We start from the raw sequence: 23,661 nt of genomic DNA, 5'->3' as shown, positions 1-23,661 counted from the left end.
GAAACTATGTCATCATGTCAGTGTACCCTGTCGGTTCACTTCTGACCCCATGTGATATGTTATATATGAGGAAACGGTGGATTGTCTTCAGCTCGACTTTATTCCAACATGTCGTAACTCAATACATGTGAATCCCTGTCTTTTACTTCCTGTGTATATTCTACGTAAGCATGTGTACTGACGGATGCTCAATCACAGATCGGAACAGTTTTCCGTGACAAGTAATATCAGATATAGCCTCATCTGGACCTTTACCTGATGAACACATGATGATTGTTGTTCTTTATCTAAATGCTGACTCGGTTCCTTTTTAACTTGTTCAGTTGCATACTTCTAGTCTAATCTTGACTGATATTGATTACAACTGTTAGAATGACAATAGGAGGATGTCATGCACATTGTATACATTTCTGTGAAAGTCTTACTTTGTTGTCTGAGCAGACCAGCACTGAATACCATTACCTGTGATAGATATAATAAAGCTTTTTGTTCAACTGTAATTTTTTAACGAGAGAAGGCTTGTTTATGTTGTGATCTATCACATGTAAAGGTAATGAATTAAAATAAAACAAGCAGACCAAAAAAAAACAGAAAAACAAGATAAAACAAAACAAAAACTAAAAGGTCCCAGTTAGAGTCTGGATGGTCCCGGTTAGAGTCCGGTGACAAGAGCCACATTATTTGATAAAGCCCTCTGGGAGGCGGCATTAGGCCGGCTATAAACCTTAAAGAACTAATAGTTGGTTCTTTAAGTCATTTCTGGGAACTGATTCAAATGTAAGTCCCCTCGCGAATATTAAGTTTGTCTGCTGTCGCGTGGTTTCTTCAGTTGTTTTGACACAGCTCCCCTAATTCCCTCATGCACTTCACCTGGTGAGCCTTTAGTAATCACTCGCACCTGCTTCCCTCTCCCCTATATAGTGTCCCCAGTCATTCGCCAGTGTGTCGTTTATGCTTTTGAGAGAACACGTCAGAGTCCAAGTTTGTTTCGCCATAGCGCAAGTGCCAAGTCAAGTCTTGTTTTTTTCTCCTTCTGTAAAGAAGTGATTTTGTTTTCGTCTAGTTCAGTTTCTCCTTCTATAAGGAAGTATTTTTCTTTTTATCAAGTTTAGTCTAGTTTAGTTTTTCTTTCTGTGAAGAAGCGATTTTGATTTTGCCTTCTTTTTCAAGAGGAAAAAAAAGACTCTTGAAATCATTCATCGTGCCTCCGTCTCGTGCATTTGGGTCCAAGTAGTGTATTCACCGTTCCTAACAGTGTGTGAAGTGGTTTGAGTTTTTTAAGTGTAATCAATATTATTAGAATTTAATAAAGAGGATATATGTTACTATTTCAGTGTTAAAATACATATATGAGCCTGTATGGGGACGTTATATAATTAAAATGAATTAGCTCTTTTTTGAAGACATAAGAACTTCAAAAGGGAAGCTTAATTGATAAATGATAAAATACATGAGCCTCAAATAAACAGGACGTTCTATATCTATATATATATATATATATATATTATAATAAAATCAATGAGCTTTTGAGTTTACTCAAAGACATTTATTTGCACAAGCACGGATTAGTGTTAAACAAAGGCTCATAAAAAAAGTAATAATTCTTGAACAATTGTTGTTGGTGGTTTTTGAGTACTATTTAAGTTTTGTTAAAACCCTGTGTGCGAAAGACATCATGGTCACAATGGTCGCAAGTTCGATACCCCTGGCTGATTGTACTCAATTCCATTGTAAGTCATTTTAGATAAAAGCGTCTGCTAAATGACATGTATTGTAATGTAAAAGAGTGGGAACTCTGCGAAGAGAACACACAGGGATATATATTACATTATACGAGACAAAAAAGGCTTTGGATTTCAGTCAAAATAATCTTTTGCAATGGGCTTTGGAAATGAAAAACAGGGGCGTATTTGGTCCATGGGCTGGACCTCTCTGTGTTAAGTGGCTTTATTAAACAATGCAAAATCAAAATGGAAAACATGAATGAGATTTTAACTAAAGCTCCTCTGTTAAAAAAAGGAAAAATCAAAAGGAGCATAAGAAAAGATGGGGTTAACCCTAACCCTCTAACTACTGGGGTCCCTCAAGGTTCTTTCCCGGGCCCTCTCCTCTTCTCTCTGTACACCAACTCTCTTGGTTCTGTCATTCATTCTCATGGTTTGTCCTATCACAGCTACGCCAATGACACCCAACTAATTTTCTCTTTTCCCCGCTCTAAAACACATGTAGCAGAATGGATCTCTGTCACCATCACCTGAAACTTAATCTCGACAAGACCCAGTTTCTTTTTCTCCCAGGAGAAAATCTAAACATGTCATTAGAGCTGGGAAAGAACATGATGGATTACTAAGATATATTAATACGTCATCTGCAAATTTCTGATCATCTACCATGGTTATCCCCTTAATTGCTTCGTTCTGTCTTATTCCCTGAGCCAGAGGCTCAATAAAAATAGCAAAGAGAAGAGGATTCAATGGACATCCTTGTCTCATTGACCGTTCCAATATAAATGATTCTGAAAGTTCTCCATTAGTCTTCAATCGTGCTGATGGGCTTTTGTATAGTGTTTCTATTGTTTGTACTATTGTCTCATTGAAGCCAAATTTTTCCATAACCTTAAATAGGAAGGTCCACCTCACACATTCAATAATATGTAATGTACTCCTTATATTGTCTTGGGTTTGTCTATTTATAATGAACCCTGTCTGATCCAAATGTATGATCTGTGGTAGAATCTTGTCTAAGTTTGCAGTCTAAGTTCAGTACACTATCTGGCCTGCAATTAGTGCATTCAGATTTATCCTTTCCTGGTTTTGGAATAACCAATTTTATCGCTTCCTTCCATGAAGTCTCTCTTGTCTGCAAAACCCAATAAAATGTCTTCACTAAAATAGGTGTCAAAACATCTCTTAGGGTTTTGTACCATTGTACTGTGTACCCATCAGGGCCCGGGGATTTATTTGTTTTCAGTCTAGTTATGGCTGCTTTGACATCTTTAGTCGTTATCGCTGACATTAATGTATTATTTTGAGTTTCAGAGAGGACTGGCAGATTCACTGATTTCAAAAATTCATTCATCTTGCTGTCATTATCTACCTGTGGTTGGGTGTATAGTTTTTCATAAAAACATTTAAAACAACTTTTAATGTCATCGATGTCCTGATGTGTTTGTTTAGTCACAGGGTTCCTTATGGAATAAACAGTATTATCTGCTTGTTGTTTTTGCAGTTTAAAAGCGAGGAGTCAAGCATGTTTATTTTTGTTTCTGAATTTCTTGTGTGTATATTTCTTCTATTTCATTTTTTTTCATTTTCATCTCTATTTTTATATTTGGATTTAATTAATTTTTATGCTGTTGTTCTAGCACTTTTAGTTTGTTTTGTAGTTTATCCAGTCTTTCCTTTCTGCGTTTCTTAAAGAGGGATGCCATAGCAATTAGTTTGCCTCTCATTACAACTCTGCATGCGTCCCAGAGTACAGTCGGTGACACCTCCCCATTATCATTGAATTGTAGATACTCCTCCATGTCGTTCGTTAAGTGCACACCTATGTCTTTATTTAGGATACTGGAATTCAGTTTCCAGAGTGTTTCTTTGAGTCTAGTTCCTATGTTTACTGACATATAAACTGGGCAGTGGTCTGATACATCCTATGTGACATTTTTCAACCCAGTGTTTGTCCTTCTTAAACATCAGGAAATAGTCTATTCTTGAGTATGTCAAGTGCGGGGAGGAGAAATAAGTATAATCCTTAGTCGTTATTTTCTCTCCATACATCAACTTTTTTAATTAAAGTGTGTGTTTTTTTAACAATATGCTTGTATTGGTGGATTCTTGTGCCAGAAAAGTCCATATTTGGGTTTAAGGTTAGATTGAAGTCTCCTCCACGAATCGTTACCCCCTCTGATTCCATTATCATTTTGTCAAATATTTGTTGGTAAAATTCCCATCCTGACCCTGGTGGTGTGTGTACATTAAACAGAGATTAAAACACCATTAATCTTGCCTTTGATTAGAATATTGTACCTTCCTTGTTTGTTATTTGTGTTATTTGTAAAAATGTGTGTTAAACAACATTCCTTGAGATCAAAATGTCCACTCCTCTGTTGTGTCTTGATCCGTTCGAGGATGAGAATATATGCTTGAAACCTTTCCTTTTAAGATTGTTGTGTTCTATTTCTGTGAGATGTGTCTAAAACTATATCTATATTCTCTCTCTGTAGTTTAGTTAAGATTTTGTTCCTCTTAGTCGGTTTAAGAATCCCATTGATGTTCAGGGTAATCAATTTCACCATTCGTCTGATGGAGTAAAGTACCTCAAAACCTCCCTGTACTTCATACATTTAACATTTCAGATGTATTTAGGTCTTCAGGACAGAAACAAATGGGACGTAACAGTTCAGTGACAAAAATACTAACAAGAGTCTCTTCTGTAAGTATGGAAAACATCATTCCGTCGAAGTCCTTGTTGGTGGGTAGGGGGTTATTCCATTGCAAAAATATGGGGCGGGTGAGCTCTTCCATTCCTCCTAGACATGTCCAACATTAGTCTAAATGTAATCCAGCCAGTTGGCAGCATTATTCTGTTGATTTAGTAGTGAGCAGGCAGTTTTGCAAGGCTACAGAAAGCTATACATTATAGGATTATGTAAGGAGAAGACAGAAAAAAAGGAAAAATGCAAACCCTGCATCCTGAAACTGAGTGTAATAAAATGAATATAGTATGAAAATAAATGGAACATAACTTTGTCCTTAAATATTAATAAAGTTTAAGTATTTCTAAACTAAACTAAAATCTATCCTGAGCAATGTCCCTGAGTGTCTTTCACATCAATCACATCAGCCTCTAGTAGGTTGCCAGCTTCCTGACTGGCAGGGCCATATGTCCCATTCCCACTCACCCCCGGCCAAGAAGGGAGCAACCCGTCCAGGCCAGGGACACGCCATGGCATCCCATGAGCGCCGCCGGGGCGGAGGACCAGATACCCCCACACCCGACCAGAAGGTAGGACCCCGGTGAGCACACCAGCCCCGACGAGGCAGGACCCACACCCAGGCCATCACGGCATTACTGACGGCAGCAATCCTCAGACCCCGGCCCCGCCCACAGCCCAGGAACAGTCCAGACCAGGCCCACGCTCCACCCCATCTCCTACCCCAAGGGTCCCCAAAGCAAGGCGCCCCCCCGCGTGCCCCCCACCATGCCCCCCCCAAGGGACGGAGGACGCACAAGTCCGCTCCAGAGCGCAGCAGGAGCACAGCAGCGTGTACCGCCCCGCCACCCCGGAGGGCAGAACCCAGGGAGGATCACCCCCCCCCCACTATGGGCCAACCCCACCCCCCAGCGCCCCGCAGGCCCCAGCGTACAGAGACCCAGACCCCCTACCCCCACCCGCAGTGCGGCGCCAGCCCAGCCCCAGCTCACGGCCCACCACCCCAACCCCCACGGGCCCCCCAGGCCAAGGTGGCAGCCCCCCCACAAATCCACCCCGACCCCCGTAGGGCAGACCCACAGCCACCGAGGGACGGTAGACCCAGGGCCACCAACCCATACAGACCACCAGACATCCCCAGTACCCCAGATGCACGGCCCGCAACACCACGGACCGACCAGGGAAGACACAGTCACCAACCCGCCCTAGGAAATATAATCAATTAGAGGTGTCCAGGTCAAATCAAATATAGGTAATTGTTTCTTTATGGAAGCAGACATTCTCTCCATAGAGATGTGATCTAAAATTAAATTTCTTTATTGGTTTAAACTTAAGTTTTTCTTGTTTTTCCAGTTCAAGAGGATAGTTTTCTTGGCGATGCTTAGGCTGTTGATTAATACGTGCGATTTTTCCATGTTTATATGTATTACGTTTAAATCACCCAGTATGCATAGCGTGGGGGAAGGTGGTATGGTGTATTCGAGACATGCTGAGAGGTCCTCGCATACCCTACACCAGAAGTTATACACCGGTGTGCATAGCCATATAGCATGCATGTAGTTATCTGCTGTGTTTTCGTTGCAGTTTGTGCAGATATTTGATTGTGAGAGCCCCATTCTGAACATCCTTTGTCCTGTGTAGTGTGTTCTGTGTAAGATTTTGTATTGTATTAGTTGTAGGTCTGGATTTTTTATCAATTTGAATGTGTTAGATGATATCTGTAACCAGAAATTTTCATCTAGGCTGATGGATAGGTCCGCCTCCCATTTTGTGGTTGGTAAAGAGATTATGCAATCATTTTTAGTCAATAGTGCATGTGTTTTAGACACCATTTTGGGAGACATAAGGTTTAGAAATTGTTTGATCATTGGAGGTAGTTCTAGATCCAATTTACTGGTTTTAAACCTCGTCTGGATTACAGATTTTATTTGTAGATAATCAAAGGACGTGTTGCTGTTAATGCCATATTGTTCCACTAAGTTATGAAATGGGATGAATTTGTTATCTTGAAGAATTTGTTCCAGGTGCCTTATACCTTTTTCTTGCCATGATTTGAGTTTTAGTGTTGTTTTATTCCGTAGTATGTCTGGATTATTCCAGATTGGGGTATATTTACATGGGATATGCGAGGACCCAGTGAGTTTGATTAATTCCCACCAGGCTGACAAGGAGGTATTTATATTTATGCTTTTAAAGCACTGATGCTGTTTAATGGTTTTGCTTATAAATGGTAGATCGGAGATTTTAATTTCATTACAGAGTGTTTGTTCGATGTCTAGCCACAGACTGTCCAGTGGTTTGGGTTGGAACCATTTTTGGACATAGTGAAGCCTGTTTGCAAGAAAGTAGTTGTGGAAGTTTGGAAGTTCCAGACCACCATAGGCTTTTGCTTTTTGGAGTGTTTTTAAACTGATGCGTGCTGGTTTGGTTTTCAAGAGGAATTTTGTGGTGGCAGAGTCTAAGGATTTAAACCAGATTGGTGAGGGTTTAGTTGGAATCATTGAGAACAGGTAATTGATTTTTGGTAAGATCATCATTTTCATGGTGTTAACTCTTCCCATAAGTGATATAGGTAAGGAATTCCATCGTAGGAGGTCATCCTCTATTGATTTAAGTAGTGGGGTATAGTTTAATTGTGCTAGATCTGACAGCCTGGAGGAAAAATTTACACCCAAATATCTAATGTTACCAGATTTCAGAGGACAGGATGGTGATGATTTGAAGTCATGGTTGATTGGTAGGATGATCGATTTTGCCCCGTTTATAGAGTAATCTGATATGGCTGAGAATTTATTAAGAAGTGTAATAGTCTCAGAGAGAGAGCTTTGTGAGTTTTGGAGGAAAAGTAATACATCATCAGCATAGAGGCTTATTTTGTGATGTAGTTTTGTTGTTTGAATACCTTTGATATTTTTGTTTGTGCGAATAGCCGCTGCGAGTGGTTCGATAAAGATGGCAAAAAGCGATGGGGAGAGTGGACAGCCTTGTCTGGTGCCTCTCTGGAGAGTGAAGCTTGGAGAAGTTTGATCATTTGTTCTGACAGAGGCAATGGGAGAACTGTATAAAATTTTGATCCAGGAGATGAGTTCTTCTCCGAATCCAAATTTTTCCATTGTGGCAATTAGGAATTTCCAGTTTACTCTATCAAATGCTTTTTCTGCATCTAGTGAAACCACTGCTGCTCTAAATGTATTGATTGTGCAGTAGTCTATTACATTTACTAATCTGCGTGTATTATTAGTTGAATGTCTATCCTTAATGAATCCTGTCTGATCTGGGTGAATTATGAAGGGGGTGATTTTTTCCAGTCTCCTTGCTAAGGCTTTGCAGATGATTTTAAGATCTGCATTTATGAGTGAGATGGGGCGATAGCTGGATGGGAGTGACGGGTCTTTCTCAGGTTTGAGGTGGAGACAGATATGTGCTGTATTTATGTGTGTGGGGAGAGTGTTACTTTCCTTGATTTTTATTATCATTTTATAGAATGTTGGTGCTAGTATGGACCAGAATGTTTTGTAGAATTCCACTGGGAATCCGTCTGGTCCTGGGGCTTTCCTGTTTGGCATATGGTGTAGGGCCTCATTTAGTTCAGCTATTGTGATATGGGACTCCATAGAATGAACCTGTTCATTATTAAGTTTTGGTAGATCTATGGAGTTTAAAAATGTGTTTATGTCTGTACTTGATGAGTTATTGTTTGATGAGTATAAGTTTTTATAGAAATCTCTAAAAATTTTGTTTATTTCTTCCGGTGCATGGGTTAGTTTACCGTCTGGGTCTTTTATAGAGTGGATAGTTGTTTTTTCTTTGTTTAATTTAAGTTGGTTAGCTAGGTATTTACTGGATTTATTGTTATGTTCAAAGTTTTCCAAGCGTAATCTCTCCAGTTGGAACTGCGTTTTCCTTTCTATTATTTTGTTTAATTCAAGTTTTAATTTTCTTATATTATTCAGCAGGTTCTCATCTTGGGATGCAGCATAGGCAGTCTCTAATGTTTTTATTTTATGTTGTAGTTCTAATTCCAGTAGGTTTTCTTTCTTCTTTTTAAATGAGGAGTATGAGATTATTCTACCCCTCATAACTGCTTTTGCTGCCTCCCAGAGGACATCTGGTTGTGTTTCTGGCAGGTCGTTTGTTTCTAGAAAAATTAACCCCTCTTTTTCAAAGTATTTGATGAAATTTGGATCATCTAGTAATGATGTATTAAATCTCCAGTTTCTGATTGGTGGTGTGATGGCTTTATTAGTTATCTTTAGTGAAACTGGTGCATGGTCACTAATGGTGATAGGGTGAATCAAAGTGTCTGTGACGTCTGATAGAATTGAGCTGTTGGTGAGAAAGAAGTCAATTCTAGAGTAGGAATTGTGTACAGGTGAGAAGAAGGTGTATTCTTTATCAGCTGGATGACAGGAGCGCCAAGCATCACAAAGACCATAATCACTCATGTATTGTTTAAGTGTTTCTGTTGATTGCCAGTTCCGTGTTGTTCCTGCCTTACTGAGCCTATCAAGTTCTGGGTTGAGTACCATGTTGAAGTCCCCTCCTATTATCAGTGTTGTGTCTAAGTGAGTGGACAGTGAGGAGAAGAACGTGTGAAAAAAGGAGGGGTCATCAACATTAGGACCATATATGTTAGATATACAGAAGTTTGTATTATTGATTAATAAGTGAAGTATTATAAATCTACCTTCTGGGTCTATCATAGTGTTCTTATGTATGAAGTTTAATTTTCTATTAATCATGATGGCGACTCCTCTCTGTCTAGAGTTGTAGCTTGCTGTGTATATGTGGGGAAATTGTGATGAGGTGAGCTGGCAATCTGACTTAGCTAAGTGAGTCTCTTGTAGTAAGACAATGTCCGCTTGGAGACTATTTAGGTGGTTGAGGACTTTAAGTTTTTTATGTTTCGAGCCAATTCCACGCACATTCCAAGTGACAAGCCTGAGTGTATTCATCTTATTAACCATATTTATTTATCTAGTGTAGCCTGTGTGTGTTTTCTGTGCATGTGCACAGGCTGATGTTCAACACAGGGTGTGTGTGTTCCCATGTAAGTATGTGTGTGTGTGCCTGTCTGACAGCCTATGTGTGAGTGCTGTTGTCTAGGATAGGGTATGTGTGTGCGTGTATGCATGTGTGTGTGTGCATGTGTGCTTGTCTGACAGCCTATGTGCGAAACTACAGCCTGTATGTGGATGTGTGTGTATGTGTCTACGTGCTTGTAACGTGTTTGTGTGTGTATTATGTGCATGTGTGTGCGTCTGTCTGTCTGATAAACTGCAATACTACAGCTTGTATGTGGATGTACATATGTGCGTGAGTTTACGTGTTCAGCATGTGTATGCATGTATATGTGCGTGTGTGAGAGAGAGAGTGCATGCGTTTGTGCTGTTGTATGCAGGGGCCTCGTTTTGATGTGGTCATTAATTACAGGATACATGTTGTCGATTGTGACATAGTATACTCTAGAAATACATGAACATAGAAAAACATAAAAACATAAACATGAAAAACACATAGAGGGATACAGTGATAGAAATAACCAACCAAAGTCCAACAATATTCTTACCGTCTTCTTTTTTTTTACCTTGGTGTACGCTACAGAGATGTGCAGTGATTGTGAATTTAGTGGCGGATTAAATGAAGGAGCGAAGGAATAATGTGAGTGTGGATTTAATTATGGTTTTATTGTATTGATTTAATGTGAGCGATATATCGGTTTACCGTGTGTTTAGTAGAGCCAGGGGGTTACCTCTTTGTCCCGGTATAACTGACCGTTGACGTAGAGCTTGTCTACTGCTATTACTGCCCGGGATCCGCCGTCAATAAACTTTCTTCTCACCGGGAACAGTCTCCTGCGTCGCTCCAGGATTTCTTTCGGGAACTGGTCGTTTACGCTGAAGTTCGTTCCTCGCAGCTCCCTGCCTCGGCTCTTGACCAACTCCTTTTGTTTGAACTGTTCGAATTTGACAACAATCGGACGTGGTCGCTGGCCTTCCTGTCGTCTCCCTCCTAGACGATGGGCCCGGTGGAATGGAATGTTTTTGACAGTGTCTGCCGGGAGTTTGAGTTGTTTTATAATGAAGTTCTTAACTGTCGCTTCTGCGTCTTCTTCGTTTTTTTCCGGGATCCCAGAGAAAACTAAATTGTCTCTCATGCTGCGTGCCTATAGATCAGTAATTGAGTTCTTTATGTGAGTATTTTCTTCTCTGAGGCGCCTCGTTTCCTCAGTGAGCGTTTTAACCGACCCTTGAAGTGTGTTATTTTCTGCCGCGAGCTGGGATACCTGTTGCTGGCTGAACTCAAGAGATTCTCGCAGCGATTGGAATTCCTTGTGCAGAATCTCTACCAGAGAGAGTCGGCCATCAAAGGTGTCCAGCTTCGCGTTGATGGAGGTAAGAATCTCCGTGAAGTCGCTGTCAGCTGATGAGGCTGCTCCAGGTGAGTCCTCCGGGCGACTGCGTTTGGAGGAGGGGGTAACCGCTGGTTGTTTAGGTTTCCCCATTACGACTCGTTCAAAGTACTCGTCGATGTAGTCCTCCAGATCCTCCAGTCTCCCGTATTTGCCCTCTTCCCGTGCAGAAAAGGAGATGTGACTGACAAGTAGTTTTTTCCCTTATTTTTCCTTCTTGATAGTATACTGTGTGGCAATGTTTGGGCTAGACGCGCGCCGCCATGTTTTGGTTTGGTTGCACAATCTCGCGCAGTCTCGCGATACTACCACATCTCAGACCAGTGATGGGTCAGACTTTGAACAAGTCGCCAACCTGTGTTAAGAGGAAAAGGCCTCTTAACACAGGTTGGCTAAAATGGCAATCTCAAAGGCCATGAAACGAAAATTTGATGTGGAAAACTGATCCTTTAATGATGAATGGACTGAAAAGTACGCATTTATCATGCCAACTTTCAGAAATGCGTTACCTGTATGCCTGTAAGAATATAATCTGTGACGTCACCACAACACACAAATTTCAAGGATTCAGTTGCTTTAATAGTGTGGACCACATAGGGCTGGGCGATATGGACTAAAAGTCATATCTCGATATTTTTTAGCTGAATGGTGATACTCGATATATATCTCAATATTTGTTCTGTGATGTAATTGGGATTTCCCCCAAAGCATTATAAATGTTAAATGTTTTCCAGAGGCAAACCCTTTAAAAAATAAACAAACAATCCGTTATAAGTTCAAGCCACATACCAAATGTCAGAGGTCACTGAAATAAAAATGCCACTGGTGCTCTGTGTGCTCTCTGGATCTCTAAGTTGACACCGTCCGACAGGTTGAGTTCAGTGACCAGCATATTGTGAACAAATTCCACCAGTGAAGTGCCTTCTGTACTTTCTGGTATCCCGTAGAGTTGCATGCTGTTCCTCCTGGATCTATTCTCCAAGTCGATCAGTTTTTACTGCATCTTGCTGAGTTGATTTAGATGCAACAAGAGGGCGTCTTTAGCTACTGGGCTGCTAGCTTCCAGTTCGTCCTTCAGCTCCGCTGCTCGCCTTGGGCTTGTAGAGCGATGGCGGTTTCCACTAGCTTCTGGCTAACATCCTGTTTGAATGTAGTTAATTTGTCTCTTATGTCTTTTCTAAAGTCAACTTGAAAAACTTTAAAAGGTCTTTTGCATATCGCTCTTGAATTCTCGCAGGTCTTTGGCAACACACGAAGTCTTGAAGTATGTCACCAACTTGAGTTTTCTCTGCTAGCATCTCTTGTCGCCGATTTCTTCCGCTTCTGAGCCCACGGAGTCGGGTTGTATCGCGGGTGTGTTATATTCCCTACTTTCTGTGTGCCCTTTTGTCCTCTGTTTGTCTTCCCTCTTTTCATAGTGACAAAACACAGCCCCTGAAGTAACAATACCTTGAGTATTATTCAGTTTTGCTGACGACTGGTGTGGAGCTACTGTCTACTGCTGCATTCCACCATGCCACTACAAACTGTCGGGCCATTTCCCAACTCATTCAAGCTTCTGAACTGCTCCTGCTCCTGGCATCATTTCAATGTCAGGTGAATTCACGGCGTGTACAGAGCAAGCTCCAAACTATCAACCCTTGGCATGATGGCAATGGATCCATCTCCAACAATCGAGTTCTTCTACAATAAGTAGAGAAAGGGAGCATGACATTTTCTTAGAGCTAAAAGACAACACCCAAAACCATCACATTCCCAGCAACTTGGAAGAACTGGAGATGTTGCTCTGCAAGGACGTGAGAAGTTTGGAGATGGGCATACAATGTGGAACTTTAGGCGACTGACTTTTGCTAACAACTACATGATCAGGGGAGAGCACGGACGCAGTACCCCACTAAATTATGCAGTCAAGATTCCCATATTTGGGGAATTTGCAGGGGTTAGCACAACCAGAGTGAACCACCTTCGTGATCATGGCATCTCCCCTGCCAGGTAAGTATGAGGTGTACTTGCCCAACACTTGGTGGCTGTTCCCAGACACAGCTCTTTGGCTGATGGTGCAGGAAATGAATAATCCCAGAGTCTTATGCCTTGACTCAGGTGCTCACTAATGCTGTGCTATGTTCAACTTCAACCTCCAGCATACATTGGAGAGGAAACACTTGATCGTTTTTACTGGCATACTTGGTTGTCATTTCCGATAGATTCAGCAACAACTGGCACCAACAGCAGCTTACCCATCTCGGTGTAGCTTCCTCATACTGGAATAGAGTGTAGCATGTAGTGGAGCTAAAGGCTGAAGTGCAGTGTGTTCTAAAGGCTGACTTTTGATCTCCTCCAGCAGCAGAGGGCCTTGCCTAGTCTATAAAAGGAGTCTGTGTCTGTGCCCTTCAGCATATGGCCATACCACCCTGAGCATGCCCACTGGCAAACCAGGTAGTGGTTCTTACATTCAGTGGTTGGACCAAACATTACGAGCACACAGCTCCTTTTCTCAACCTGTTTTCTCCTCCCTTTTGCACTTCTCTTCCTTTTTCTCATCTTGTGCTACTTTAGTTCTTTGTTTTGTTCATTTAGAGGACTGGTTTTCCCCCCGACAGTGTGTTTTACACTGTGCATGGGCGTTTTAAGTTTTGCTGACAATGGACAGACCTCAAGTTCATGACCCATCGAATGGAAAAATGTCAAATGAAACGGGAAAAAGGACGGGAAAATAAAGGCAAAGAAAATGAAAGAAAATATGATTAAGACATGACACTACAAATTGAGCTAAAAGGTAGGGAGAAAGTAATAATTATGGAACTTTTAAAGTGTGTGCGAGAATTGTGCGGTGTTAAAAGAATTGAGTTCCAGAGGAAGGAGTTATGGAGCATAGTTGCTTTGGTCAAAGCGGTGTCAATGAGTCTCTGTAACAGTCCTCTCAAACAGGAAATACAAAAACAGCCACAAGTGATTAGAATATCAATCATCACAGCTACAGATAACGTCATAGTTTTTGTAGAACCTGCCCGTTTTCCAAAAATGTCTTAAAGCCATCCAATCCGAGGTCTATGAAACCAGAGTTTTCACCTAGCTCTACAGATAGGGTGGTTAATCCATCCAATGCCTTAGTGATGCTGCCATCAGGTGCTGTATTATTAGGAATAAATGTACAACACATATCTCCAAACATTCTACATTATACAGTACTTCTCCTTTTTCAGCCAACATCATGTCTAAAGCCATCCTATTCTGCCATGCCATTAAACTAGTCTTATCTAACTCTTGATGTATGCCTCCAATTGCTTCCTTAGTGAAATTCAAAAAACTCTGTTGATTATAATCCACATTTTTATTAACAGTTAACCACCAGGCCAGGAGTGATCAAACCATCCTGCTGGTGCATTCCTCTTTATAATACTCCTTGAGTATTTTACACATATTTTAAGCATCTCTTGTTTCCAGGGAGGATTCTCGGTCTTGATACCAAACGAGGCAGTCTTTTTCAACCCCCCAAAACTTTATTTTCCAAGGTTTGGATCTCACAAGGCCCCCTGTGACGGCCACAGCTCGAGGCTGCCCTGGAAACTAGATCTAACTTAATCTCACTTAATTGTGACAATAGCACATGTTTTATCACTGCACTTCTTCTAGTGTCCCACTTCGATTGTGTTCCTATTGATCTATTCCTCATTTTATCATACCTGGCCTTATGTCACTATATTTAAAATAAGGAATGCAATTGTGGTCATACATGAAACAGTTATTAAACACAGCTTTAATTCCGGCATGGTGAATGCTTCCACTTATTTGACAGGCATTTGTGCTCTTTTGCAGTGTGTGATCCGTGTCTGTCTTTCAGCTATGCGTACTGCTGTGGGTGTAGACAGTAGTACTTGATAGGGCCCTTCCCAGCGTGAAGCTGACCTATTCACCAACACCCAAGGCAGCAGCAGGTGCCAGGTAACGAGGAGAAGGAGGGGCTGAAGGAGGAGCTCCAGGAGCACTGCAAAACAAGGAGCAGATCTGCACATAACACCCCCCCCCTTAAAACGGTTGCTCTAGGCAACCGCCAAGTTACACACAACAAATTAACACCAAAATAAAATGAAATGTTGCATCCATATGCTTCTGACACTTATGACCTTGAAAGGGCATCTGCGAGCACATTGTCCCTTCCACGGATGTGCTTTATTTCCAGGTTAAAGCCCTGCAGAAACAGACTCCATCGCTTCAGCTGGTGGTTGGAGTTCCTCATTCTGCCGATGAACACAAGTGGGTTATGGTCGGTGTAGACCACCAGGACCTGACTGGAAGAGACATACACATCGAAGTGGTCCAGAGCAGAAATAAGAGCCAAGGCCTCTTTCTCAATGGTAGAATAATGCATCTGATGAATGTCAAACTTCTTTGAAAAATAACAAACAGGATGCTCAACCCCTGACGAGTCGTCTTGAAGTAGGGCAGCACCAATCCCAGCATCACTAGCATCGACAGCCAGTTTAAATGGCCTATTAAAGTCAGGGGCAGCCAGGACTGGGGCACTGACCAACAGGGCCTTCAGATTCTCAAATGCCAACTGACACATCTCTGTCCACACAAAATGGACCTTTGGGCTAAGTAAGCTAGTCAAGGGGGCAGCCGCAGTAGCAAAGTTCTTGCAAAAACTTCTGTAATAGCCGGTCATGCCAAGAAACCGTTTCAGCTCACGCCGAGAAGTAGGAACACCGAAACAGCAAATGGCCTCTACTTTAGCGCCGATAGGACAGACTTCCCCCCGCCCAACAACCTTCCCTAGATACGTCACAGTGGCCTGTCCAAACTCACACTTGGCAAGGTTCACAGTCAAATTGGCAGCAGCCAGCCTACCAAATACTTCCTCCACCTGAGCTATGTGCCGAGACCAGGTGGAGCTATAAATAACTATGTCATCAAGGTATGCTTCACAATCTGCAACCCCTTTCAACACCAGGTTAACAAGCCGCTGGAATGTGGCAGGTGCATTTCGCATTCCAAAAGCCATAACTGTATACTGACAGAAGTCATCTGTAGTCACAAAGGCAGAGATTTCACAAGCTCTCTGAGTAAGAGGGACCTGCCAGTAGCCTTTCAGGAGGTCTAACTTAGTGACACAAGCTGCAGACCCTACTCTGTCAATGCAATCATCTAGACGGGGAAGAGGATAGCAATCAGGCTTTGTGACAGAGTTTACCTTGCAAAGATCAGTACAAAATCGAGGTGTGCGATCTGACTTATCAACCAGCAAACACGGGGAGCTCCATGGGCTAGCACTAGGTTCTGCAATGCCATGCTGCAACATGTAATCCACTTCTTTGCTCATCAGCTGGCGTTTCTCAGGATTTACCCTGTAAGGGTGTTGCCTAATAGGTGCAGCCTCCCCTACATCAATGTCATGCTGGAGAACATTGGTACAAGTAGGCACATCAGAGAACAGGGCAGGATATTTACAAATAACCTCAATAACGTCGGACCAATGTGATGACTCGAGATAAGACAGATGGACCTCCAAATTGGCTACAATTTCTGAGTTCGGAAGCCTAGCACGAGAGACCCCACGTTCAACAACACCATCAATGTCCTTTTCACCCACAGGAATCGAAGTGCTCAGCACAGCAACCGTCTTCACCCCTGAGAGCCCAGCCTGGCTCCTCTCACAGTACTGTTTCAACAGATTAACATGACAGAGACGTGTTTTACGCTTTCGTTCTGGAGTCTTTATCAAATAATCCAACTCACCCACCCGACGCTCAATCACATATGGACCGCTAAATCGAGCTTGCAAAGCAGACCCCGGAAGTGGCAGCAGCACCAACACCTTGTCACCAGGAGAGAACGCTCGATGCTTTGCCCTTTGGTCATACCACCCCTTCATCCGTCCTTGGGCTTCCCCCAAGTTCTGCCTCACCAGCTCACATGCCTTGTTCAGCTTTGACCGAAAATGACAAACAAAGTCTAGCAAATTTGTGGCGGGGGACTGGTTTGCCAACCATCTCTCTTTCAAAAGTTTCAAAGGGCCCCTCACAGTATGACCGAACACCAGTTCAGCTGGACTAAAGCCAAGGGACTCTTGAGTGACCTCTCTAGCTGCAAAGAGGAGCAAAGGGGTTCCCTCATCCCAATCTCTCTCAAACTCCTTACAGTAGGCTCGTAACATGGACTTTAGGGTCTGATGAAACCGCTCAAGGGCCCCTTGAGACTCTGGATGGTAAGCAGATGAAGTCTGGTGCTCAATAGACAACTGCTGGAGAACCTGAGAGAACACACGGGACATAAAATTCGAACCCTGGTCGGTCTGGATAACTCTTGGCAGGCCAAACACTGTAAAGAACTTAATAAGCAGTGATTCTACGTAGAGGGATAGCTTCAGGAAACCGGCTAGCTGTACACATGATTGTCAATAAGTACTGGTTACCTGATTTGGTACGAGGAAGGGGACCAACACAATCAATCAAAATACGCTCAAAAGGCTCTCCTATGGCAGGGATAGAATGTAAAGGAGCTGGGGGAATCTTCTGGTTGGGCTTACCAATAGTTTGGCACACATGACATGTTCTACAATGCTCAGCAACATCAGAGTTCACACCAGGCCAAAAGAAATGTCTCAGCACTCTGTCTAAAGTTTTCTTAATCCCCATATGACCAGCAAGACAATGATCATGAGCCAACTGCAAGACATCCTGACGATAGACACTTGGCACTACCACTTGAAACACACTACTCCAATCATCATGACAGGACAGTTTTGGAGAAGTCCACTTTCTCATTAACACACCATTGTTTACAAAATAGCAACAAGACACAGCTGTCATCTCATCATCAGGAACAACCTGGTCAAAAAGAGAAGATAAGGTTTCATCTCCCCCCCCTGCTCACACTTGAGCTCGTTACAAGAGGGAAACACTTTACCAAATCCCAACATGTCACCCTTCGCCAAAAATGTGTCAAACAGTGCAATATCAGAATCAGCTTCTTTGTCTTGTTTCTTCTTCTTTGACATGGCACGGGTAGTGACACAGACAGGGAATGCTTCTGGGTATTGCTTCTCAAGATCATCTGGGCATTTTGACACTACAGGAAAAGGAACAACCTCAGGAGCCGCAAGCACCCTACCACCGGCTAGGTCATTTCCCAAGATGAAGGACACCTCTTTAATGGGAATGCTTGAACACACAGCTACAGCTACTTCCCCAGAAACAAGACCAGTTTCAAGTGTAAGGTTATGCATAGGCAGAGACAGATACCCCCCCCCAAACCCTTGGACAAGGACACTGGAACCCAACTTAGACTGGTCAGAAAACGGTAGGAGGTCCTGTAGAATCAAAGACTGAAAAGCTCCACTATCTCTCCAAATCTTAATCGGTTGCTTGGTTGAAGGATCAGTGACAAGAGACACAAAACCATCCATAAGGAAAGACGAAGAACCGGGCAGCTCACTCTTTTGAGCGGGTTGGTCGATGTTTTGGATGACAGCACTATTTTTCACAGTTTTTAGTAAGGCAACAGGCTTATAAGACTCTTGTTTCTTACTCAAGACAGGGCAATCTGCAATGAAGTGACCACTGTTCTTGCAATAAAAACAAGTCCTCTCTAACGGAGTACTCACAGTAGCCGATCTTCTAGTGAAAGCTGTAGAAACGGTGGGAGGAGGTTTTGAGCTGGTGGAGGAAGTGGTTGGAAACCGAGGTCTATTAAAACCAGTCCTTCCTTTTCGCTCACCTTGGTCGTTATCAAGGTTGAGCGTCAATACAAACTTGTCTGCTAGAACAGCAGCCTTATCAAGAGTGGTCACTTCTTGCTGATTGAGATAAGTACACACGGCAGTAGGCAGACAATCTTTAAAGTCCTCCAGCAGAACTAATTGTCTAAGATCTTCCTTAGTTTCCGCCTTCTGTGACTTGCACCAAGAGCTAAAACTGATCTCCTTTTCTCTTGCAAACTCAACATAAGTTTGTTCATCCAGCTTACTGAGGCCTCTAAAACGCTGGCGGTACGCCTCAGGAACGAGCTCATAAGTTCTTAGAATAGCACCTTTAACTTTTTCATAGTCCTTGATATCCTCAATGTTTAAAGCAGTGTAAGCGTCTTGTGCTTTTCCCACCAGAACGCTTTGCAAAAGCGATGTCCAGGCATGTATTGGCCAGTCTGAAACAGTAGCCACTCGTTCAAAATGAGCGAAGTACCTCTCAACATTTTTCTCAGCAAATGGAGGTACTAGTCTGATGTTGCTCGCTACATTAAACTGAGCCGAGGCAGAACTGGATGAGCTCAAAGCAGCATGCTTAAATTCAAGCTCTTTTAGGAAACGCTCATGTTCTAGGTGCATTTGTCTTTCCTTAAGGATACGCTCTTTTTCTTTATCCTCTAGTTCTAATTCTCGAAACGCCAACTCCTTCAACCTGAACTCCAGCACAGCATCTGACATTTGAGGAAGATCAAGTTGATGCTGATATGCTGGTAAAGCAGACGGCTTTAGGACGCCTCCTTCTGCTAGGCTAGCCTTAAGTGCTTCTCTTAAATTATCTTTAAGACGTTTATCACCACTGGCAATCTCAATGTCATAATGGCTGGCAAGGCTAAGGAGCTGTTCTTTAGTGAGCTGACAAAGCAACTCCTCCGAGGGTGCACTAATAAAGTCATCGATAGCCTCCATACTAGATAACTTCAGTAACCAAACATAACAAAATACACCAATCGCCGTTACCCAAGGTTTCAACTTAAACCAGTACACACCTCATCCAACACTACAGCTTATCACAAATTCTCTCTACTAAATGATTCTTGAAACCATGATCACAGAGATAGGCCTAGTAACTCCCATCTAGCTACTAAGTAGCACAACATTTTACTCATAAAAACCCATTACCAAAATGGACCCTGCTGGTAATCAAGACCAAGGCAACAACAACCTCCGGGAGAACTAGCCCACAAAGTCAAGCTAGGCACCACACACACCGCACCTGACACATCCACAAGCTATACTAAACGAAGTTAGGACCCTGTACATGTTACCACAACTGTTCCCATAAAGCAGTCACTAACTCAAATAACTTTACAAATCAATCACTGCTGAGCACAGTGAGCAAGCCTCCGAGTGCAAATGATCATCTAAGCAAGCCCCCTGGTACCTGCCTAACTTTAAACTAACCCTAACTGTCTTCTGAGGCGTGCCGGGCTCGAGGCCTCTTTAAAGCAGAGCTCAGTTAACCTCAGCCATGTAACCAAGGCCCTGAAATGCTCGCCCCCACCAGAGAACAAGTCTCCACCCAGGATTACCTCGAGAAAAAAATAAAAAAAAATAAAAAAAATAAATATAACAAATAGTGCACCGATGGAAGGACAGATTGCTCTGCCCAGCTGGCACACTCCCTAACTAACCAGGGAGATCACTCACAACTTCAAATAAAAGCACTCAGATTCAATGCTCACCATACTCACCATGACAAGAAGCTGCTCACAGCCACACTACCAAACACTCCACTCTGTCTAGGGGAAAAATAGAAAAAAAAATAACTCTGCAAAACTCATCCAGATTGCTCCCGGACAAGCCCCCAATATGTTACAACCCGGCTCGACGGAAGTAACATAAAGTAGACAAACAAGGATTAAATATAAGAAAACTGGGTTTATTGTTATGAATGGTAATCAGACTGGTAAATGGGAGCCATGCGGCCAGCCCTGCCTAGAGAGACCCATGAGTGAAGCCTCCCAGGCTTTTAAGGCAGCAGCAGGTGCCAGGTAACGAGGAGAAGGAGGGGCTGAAGGAGGAGCTCCAGGAGCACTGCAAAACAAGGAGCAGATCTGCACATAACACCCCTCAGTGTGACCGTGGCAGAGGTGAGGAATATCCTCAGGAGGATCAACCCCCGCAAAGCCGCCGGTCCCGATAACATCCCACTGAAAGGCTGTACTGACCAGCTGTCGGAGGTGTTCACAGACATCTTCAACACCTCCGAAAGGCTCCACAGTGACAGGCCTGAATGACAATCTGCCAGTAGCTCTCACCCCGATAGTTATGAAGTGCTTCGAGAAACTGGTCAGGACTCACATCAAGGACAGTATCGACATCACTGTGGACCCCCACCAATATGCATACAGGAAAAACAGATCCACAGAGGACGCCATCTTTTCTGTGGTCCACACAGCCCTCACTCACCTGGAGAGCAAAGACTCCTATGTCTGCCTGCTCTTCCTCGACTTCACATCAGCGTTCAACACTATCATACCACAGACCCTGATCCATAGACTCTTTTCACTCGGACTGAGCCCCCCCTCTGCAACTGGGTCCTGGACTTCCTTAAAGACAGGCTGCAGTCAGTGAGGATCCACAATATCTCCTCCACCTCCATCACCCTCAGCACTGGCTCCCCCCAGGGCTGCGTGCTGAGCCCTCTTCTGTTCACCCTGCTCACTCATGACTGCTCACATAAACATCTGAGCTGTCATATTGTGAAGTTTGTTGATGACACAGCAGTGGTTGGACGCATCAGCAACAACGATGAGTTCAGCTACAGGCGGGAAGTGGAACACCTGGAGGGTTTTTGCAGGGAAAACAACCTCTGCATCCACACAAAGAAAACAAAGGAGATGATCATGGACTTCAGGAGGAGCAGACATCCCCTCCATTCTCCTCTGCACATTGGAGGAACAGCGGTGTACAGAGGCTGAGATGCACTGGACTAGGAAGGTCAGCCCTTATTTTATTTGTTTTATTTATTATTTTATTTGTGTAGGGCCAAATCATAACATACATTATCTCAAGGCACTGTACATAGACAACATCAAGGAGAGTAGAGAACCCCAACAGTTCACACAATGAGCAAGTACTAGGCATCAGTTGAGAGAAAAAACTCCCTATTAAATGGAAGAAATCTCTGACAGACCCAGGCTCAGAGATGTGCAGTCATCTGTCTCGACCGGTTGGGGTGAAAGGAAAAATAGGGGACAGCGGAGAGGTGGGGGAGAGAAAGGACAAGAGGGAGATGAGGTAGAGACAAAAGACAGAGAGAGACCAGGAGCAGATACACAACAACTGTATCAGGTTACAAGTTTATACAGTTAATGATATCGACTGTCACCTCCGTTAAGTATCTTGTTTTGTTTCTCCCTTCATGTTCCAAGTCTTGTCTTCCTGTTTTATTTTGGAAATCACTCACCCTTGTCTCTGTTTCAGGTTCCGGTCTACCCCGCCCCCTTTTTGTTGGCGTGCACCTGATCCCTGATTGTGTCTACCACACCTGCATCCTATCACTCCCTAATCAAGCAGTGCTTATTGAACCTTGCCTGCCTTTTTGACCTTGCCTTTTTGCCTGACGTTTTTGTTCCTCAGCCTGATCTCTTTGACTTCCCGTGTACCGAACCTCTGCCTTGAATTAAACTCTGTTACTGACTGATTCGTGTTCTGAGTCCTGCATTTGAGTCCCTTGTTCTGCTCAGCCATAGTTCATGATAGAACGACCTGGCCAGACATGGACTCAGCAGATTCAGACTTGTTTCGCCAAGCCCTTTGCGCACAAGGGCAAAAGCTGGCTCAACAGCAGGAGCAGCTCACGTCCTTGTGCACCACGCTGAGAGAACTGGCAGCTCGCCAGGACTCAATGATGACATCTTTGGGCTCACAGTTCCATGAACTACTCTCTCACCTACCACGAGAGGCGCCTGCTGAAGCGACGTTCGCACCCTCGCCGCCGAGAGCGAGTGGAACCCTGTCGCCCTGTCTGACGCATTTTTTCAAGGACTCTCCGAGTCAGTGAAGGGCCATCTGATCAACATCGACCATCCGGAAGATTTGGCTTCCCTCATCGCGCTGGCGGTAAAGTTCGAAGCGTCTCACCGAGCTGGACCAGGAGTGGGGACATCTTCGGGCTCATTCATCGCCTCACCGGGGATGGAGGACCAGCCCTGAGGATCGGCCAAGCTACGAACGCCCAACAACCAGTCCGCCTTCCTCTCCTCTTCCTCCTCAGGAGCCTATGCAACTGGGAAGCGCTCATCTCTCCGCAGAGGAGCGTCTACGTCGACATAGAGAGGGGAAATGCTTTTACTGCGGTCAACTGGAGCACTTAGTGAGTGCATGCCACATCAAGGGGGGTGGAGCAAAGCCAAAAGAATTGCTCACAGTGAGTCGAAGCCTGGTAATCAGTAACCCAGCCCTGCACCAGCCTCAGGTAAAGATTATTTCCGACTCTGGTTCTATGCTCTTGCCTGAATTCATTGACTCTGGTGCAGATGCTAGCATAATGAATTTTTCCCTGGTCAGAATACTTGGACTGAGAGTTGTCGCACTCCCACGCCCCCTTGAGGTGAGAGCTGTAGATGGCAGCCCTCTGGGTAGGATTACCCACCACACCCAGTCAGTGACCGTAGTTTTCCCGGACTCTCACACAGAAAAGCTAAGCTTCCACGTCCTTGACTGACTCACCAGATTATTTTAGGGCACCCGTGGCTGGTCACCCACAATCCTAATTTTGACTGGGTTAGTGGAAAGATAACCGGCTGGGGCCCGAAATGTGCCGACATCTGTCTTCCAAAAGCCCACAGCTCCCTTCCCACTAACCCTGACTTCACCAACGTACCGCCATGCTACCATGACCTCGCCGAGGTGTTCAGTAAGGCAAAAGCCACCTCCTTGCCACCTCATCGCCCTTATGACTGTGCCATAGACCTGTTACCAGACAGCACCCCTCTTAGGGGTAAGCTTTATTCTCTTTCAGCCCCAGAGCGCAGAGCCATGGAGGACTATGTTAGGGATTCCCTAGCCACCGGTCTCATCCGTCTCTCTTCTTCCCCTGCTGGAGCTGGATTTTTCTTTGTGGAGAAG

At 43.7% G+C, this 23,661-nt stretch overlaps 1 pseudogene; it reads right to left on the bottom strand.

Annotated features, from left to right (window-relative positions):
* Positions 1 to 12,710: 12,710 nt before the first annotated feature.
* On the bottom strand, positions 12,711 to 12,844 carry LOC122786979 (annotated as a pseudogene).
* Positions 12,845 to 23,661: the final 10,817 nt, after the last annotated feature.

Source organism: Solea senegalensis, linkage group LG20 (assembly GCF_019176455.1).
Source record: "Solea senegalensis isolate Sse05_10M linkage group LG20, IFAPA_SoseM_1, whole genome shotgun sequence".
Taxonomy (NCBI): Eukaryota; Metazoa; Chordata; class Actinopteri; order Pleuronectiformes; family Soleidae; genus Solea; species Solea senegalensis.
The sequence above is the reverse complement of the archived record's forward strand: the minus strand, read 5'-3'. Positions and strand labels throughout refer to the sequence as shown.